Here is a 6,000-nt window from a genome sequence, read left to right as displayed (position 1 = left end):
GGTCTGCCCAGAAGTCGATATCCAGCTGCAGGAGGAAGGGCAAAAGTCTGGAGAATATGGGGCAGAAGTGGAGAACAAGGGGCAGGAGTGTGGAGAACAAGGGGCAGGAGTGTGGAGAATAAGGGGCAGGAGTGTGGAGAATAAGGGGCAGAAGTGTGGAGAATAAGGGGCAGGAGTGTGGAGAATAAGGGGCAGGAGTGTGGAGAATAAGGGGCAGGAGTGTGGAAAATAAGGGGCAGGAGTGTGGAAAATAAGGGGCAGGAGTGTGGAGAAGAAGGGGCAGGAGTGTGGAAGATAAGGGGCAGGAGTGTGGAGAATAAGGGGCAGGAGTGTGGAGAATAAGGGGCAGGAGTGTGGAGAATAAGGGACAGGAGTGTGGAGAATAAGGGGCAGGAGTGTGGAGAATAAGGGGCAGGAGTGCGGAGAATAAGGGGCGGGAGTGTGGAGAATAAGGGGCAGGAGTGTGGAGAATAAGGGTCAGGAGTGTGGAGAATAAGGGTCAGGAGTGTGGAGAATAAAGGGCAGAAGTGTGGAGAATAAGGGGCAGGAGTGCGGAGAATAAAGGGCAGGAGGGTGGAGAATAAGGGGCAGGAGTGCGGAGAATAAGGGGCGGGAGTGTGGAGAATAAGGGGCAGGAGTGTGGAGAATAAGGGGCAGGAGTGCGGAGAATAAGGGGCAGGAGTGTAGAGAATAAGGGGCAGAAGTGTGGAGAATAAGGGGCAGGAGTGTGGAGAATAAGGGGCAGGAGTGTGGAGAATAAGGGGCAGGAGTGTGGAGAAGAAGGGGCAGGAGTGTGGAGAAGAAGGGGCAGGAGTGTGGAGAAGAAGGGGCAGGAGTGTGGAGAATAAGGGGCAGGAGTGTGGAGAATAAGGGGCAGGAGTGCGGAGAATAAGGGGCAGGAGTGTGGAGAATAAGGGTCAGGAGTGTGGAGAATAAAGGGCAGAAGTGTGGAGAATAAGGGGCAGGAGTGCGGAGAATAAAGGGCAGGAGGGTGGAGAATAAGGGGCAGGAGTGCGGAGAATAAGGGGCGGGAGTGTGGAGAATAAGGGGCAGGAGTGTGGAGAAGAAGGGGCAGGAGTGTGGAGAATAAGGGGCAGGAGTGTGGAGAATAAGGGTCAGGAGTGTGGAGAATAAAGGGCAGAAGTGTGGAGAATAAGGGGCAGGAGTGCGGAGAATAAAGGGCAGGAGGGTGGAGAATAAGGGGCAGGAGTGCGGAGAATAAGGGGCGGGAGTGTGGAGAATAAGGGGCAGGAGTGTGGAGAATAAGGGGCAGGAGTGCGGAGAATAAGGGGCAGGAGTGTAGAGAATAAAGTGCAGGAGGGTGGAGAATAAGGGGCAGGAGTGCGGAGAATAAGGGGCAGATCTGTGTATACAGTGCCACACTGACCGGGGATCATGTGATCTGTGTATATACAGTGCCGCACTGACCGGGGATCATGTGATCGGTGTATATACAGTGCCGCACTGACTGGGGATCATGTGATCGGTGTATATACAGTGCCGCACTGACCGGGGATCATGTGATCTGTGTATACAGTGCCGCACTGACCGGGGATCATGTGATCAGTGTATATACAGTGCCGCACTGACTGGGGATCATGTGATCGGTGTATATACAGTGCCGCACTGACCGGGGATCATGTGATCGGTGTATATACAGTGCCGCAATGACCGGGGATCATGTGATCTGTGTATACAGTGCCACACTGACTGGGGATCATGTGATCTGTATATACAGTGCCGCACTGACTGGAGATCATATGATCAGTGTATACAGTGCCGCACTGACCGGGGATCATGTGATCGGTGAATATACAGTGCCACACTGACTGGGGATCAGTGTATACAGTGCCACACTGACTGGGGATCATGTGATCGGTGTGTATACAGTGCCACACTGACTGGGGATCATGTGATCGGTGTATACAGTGCCGCACTGACCGGGGATCATGTGATCTGTATATACAGTGACGCACTGACCGGGGATCATGTGATCGGTGTATATACAGTGCCGCACTGACTGGGGATCATGTGATCGGTGTATATACAGTGCCGCACTGACCGGGGATCATGTGATCTGTGTATACAGTGCCGCACTGACTGGGGATCATGTGATCGGTGTGTATACAGTGCCGCACTGACTGGGGATCATGTGATCTGTATATACAGTGCCGCACTGACTGGGGATCATGTGATCGGTGTATATACAGTGCCGCACTGACCGGGGATCATGTGATCTGTGTATACAGTGCCGCACTGACCGGGGATCATGTGATCAGTGTATATACAGTGCCGCACTGACTGGGGATCATGTGATCTGTGTATACAGTGCCACACTGACCGGGGATCATATGATCTGTGTATACAGTGCCGCACTGACCGGGGATCATGTGATCGGTGTATATACAGTGCCGCACTGACTGGGGATCATGTGATCTGTGTATACAGTGCCGCACTGACCGGGGATCATGTGATCGGTGTATATACAGTGCCGCAATGACCGGGGATCATGTGATCGGTGTATATACAGTGCCGCAATGACCGGGGATCATGTGATCTGTGTATACAGTGCCACACTGACTGGGGATCATGTGATCTGTATATACAGTGCCGCACTGACTGGAGATCATATGATCAGTGTATACAGTGCCGCACTGACCGGGGATCATGTGATCGGTGAATATACAGTGCCACACTGACTGGGGATCAGTGTATACAGTGCCACACTGACTGGGGATCATGTGATCGGTGTGTATACAGTGCCACACTGACTGGGGATCATGTGATCGGTGTATACAGTGCCGCACTGACCGGGGATCATGTGATCTGTATATACAGTGACGCACTGACCGGGGATCATGTGATCAGTGTTTACAGTGCCACACTGACTGGGGATCATGTGATCGGTATATACAGTGACGCACTGACCAGGGATCATGTGATCAGTGTATACAGTGCCACACTGACTGGGGATCATGTGATCGGTGTATATACAGTGCCACACTGACTGGGGATCATGTGATCTGTGTATATACAGTGCCACACTGACTGGGGATCATGTGATCGGTGTATACAGTGCCACACTGACTGGGGATCATGTGATCTGTATATACAGTGACGCACTGACCGGGGATCATGTGATCAGTGTATACAGTGCCGCACTGACTGGGGATCATGTGATCAGTGTATACAGTGCCACACTGACTGGGGATCATGTGATCGGTGTATATACAGTGCCGCACTGACTGGGGATCATGTAATCAGTGTATATACAGTGCGGCACTGACTGGGGATCATGTGATCGGTGTATATACAGTGCCGCACTGACTGGGGATCATGTGATCGGTGTGTATACAGTGCCACACTGACTGGGGATCATGTGATCTGTGTATACAGTGCCGCACTGACTGGGGATCATGTGATCGGTGTATATACAGTGCAGCACTGACTGGGGATCATGTGATCGGTGTATATACAGTGCCCACTGACCAGGGATCATGTGATCTGTGTATACAGTGCCGCACTGACTGGGGATCATGTGATCGGTGTATATACAGTGCCCACTGACCAGGGATCATGTGATCTGTGTATACAGTGCCGCACTGACTGGGGATCATGTGATCGGTGTGTATACAGTGCCGCACTGACTGGGGATCATGTGATCTGTGTATACAGTGCCGTACTGACTGGGGATCATGTGATCGGTGTGTATACAGTGCCGCACTGACTGGGGATCATGTGATCGGTGTGTATACAGTGCCGTACTGACTGGGGATCATGTGATCTTTGTATACAGTGCCACACTGACCAGGGATCATGTGATCGGTGTATACAGTGCCGCACTGACTGGGGATCATGTGATCGGTGTATATACTGTGCCACACTGACCGGGGATCATGTGATCTGTGTATACAGTGCCGCACTGACCGGGGATCATGTGATCGGTGTATATACAGTGCCACACTGACTGGGGATCATGTGATCGGTGTATATACAGTGCCACACTGACTGGGGATCATGTGATCTGTGTATACAGTGCCACACTGACCGGGGATCATGTGATCAGTGTATACAGTGCCGCACTGACCGGGGATCATGTGATCGGTGTATATACAGTGACGCACTGACCGGGGATCATGTGATCGGTGTATATACAGTGCCACACTGACCGGGGATCATGTGATCTGTGTATACAGTGCCACACTGACCGGGGATCATGTGATCAGTGTATACAGTGCCGCACTGACCGGGGATCATGTGATCTGTATATACAGTGCCGCACTGACCGGGAATCATGTGATCTGTATATACAGTGCCGCACTGACCAGGGATCATGTGATCTGTATATACAGTGCCGCACTGACCGGGGATCATGTGATCTGCATATACAGTGCCGCACTGACCGGGGATCATGTGATCTGTGTATACAGTGCCGCACTGACCGGGGATCATGTGATCTGTGTATATACAGTGCCACACTGACCGGGGATCATGTGATCGGTGTATATACAGTGAAGCACTGACTGGGGATCATGTGATCGGTGTATATACAGTGCCGCACTGACCAGGGATCATGTGATCGGTGTATATACAGTGAAGCACTGACTGGGGATCATGTGATCGGTGTATATACAGTGAAGCACTGACTGGGGATCATGTGATCGGTGTATATAGTGTCAGTACAGAACAGGAGCTGATCTGCGATTATCTGCTCCTCTTTCCCTTGGTCGCGCTTCCTCTCGGGGGGCCGAGCAGCTGGACCCTCCGTGGCCTCACGTGCAGCGTCTGATTACATTCAGATGTCAGAACTGAGTGTAATGGAAAGTGCGAGGAGCAGAGGATGATGGGAGTTTACAGCCGGGAGCGGGAATGTGAGGATGTGACAGGTAACGGGTCAGCGACTCCCCCGAGACCCACAAAGGCCAAGATCAGGAGCAGATGAGCAGAGGCTGGACCCCATCCAAGGCAAGAGGCGAGCAGAGGCTGGACCCCATCCAAGGCAAGAGGCGAGCAGAGGCTGGACCCCATCCAAGGCAAGAGGCGAGCAGAGGCTGGACCCCATCCAAGGCAAGAGGCGAGCAGAGGCTGGACCCCATCCAAGGCAAGAGGCGAGCAGAGGCTGGACCCCATCCAAGGCAAGAGGCGAGCAGAAGCTGGACCCCATCCAAGGCAAGAGGCGAGCAGAGGCTGGACCCCATCCAAGGCAAGAGGCGAGCAGAGGCTGGACCCCATCCAAGGCAAGAGGCGAGCAGAGGCTGGACCCCATCCAAGGCAAGAGGCGAGCAGAGGCTGGACCCCATCCAAGGCAAGAGGCGAGCAGAGGCTGGACCCCATCCAAGGCAAGAGGCGAGCAGAGGCTGGACCCCATCCAAGGCAAGAGGCGAGGAGAGGCTGAACCCCATCCAAGGCAGGAGGCGAGCAGAGGCTGTATCCCATCTAAAGCAAGAGGCGAGCAGAGGCTGGACCCCATCCAAGGCAAGAGGCGAGGAGAGGCTGGACCCCATCCAAGGCAAGAGGCGAGCAGAGGCTGAACCCCATCCAAGGCAGGAGGCGAGCAGAGGCTGTATCCCATCTAAAGCAAGAGGCGAGCAGAGGCTGAATTCCATCCAAGGCAAGAGGCGACCAGAGGCTGGACCCCAACTAAGGCAGGAAGCGAGCAGAGGCTGGACTCCATCCAAGGCAACAGGCGAGTAGAGGCTGGACCCCATCCAAGGGAGGAGGCGAGCGGAGGCTGGACCCCATCCAAGGCAAGAGGCGAGCAGAGGCTGTACCCCATCCAGGGCAAGAGGCGAGCAGAGGCTGAACCCCATCCAAGGCAAAAGGCGAGCAGAGGCTGGACACATCCAAGGCAAGAGGAGAGCAGAGGCTGGACCCCAACCAGGGCAAGAGGCGAGCAGAGGCTGGACCCCATCCAAGGCAAGAGGTGAGCAGAGGCTGGACCCCATTCAAGACAAGATGCGAGCAGAGGCTGAACCCCATCCAAGGCAAGATGCGAGCAGA

Source organism: Phyllobates terribilis, unplaced genomic scaffold (genome assembly GCF_046119375.1).
Source record: "Phyllobates terribilis strain yellow unplaced genomic scaffold, ASM4611937v1 Scaffold_2__4_contigs__length_985480577, whole genome shotgun sequence".
NCBI classification, from domain to species: domain Eukaryota; kingdom Metazoa; phylum Chordata; class Amphibia; order Anura; family Dendrobatidae; genus Phyllobates; species Phyllobates terribilis.
Note: the sequence above shows the minus strand (reverse complement) of the source record.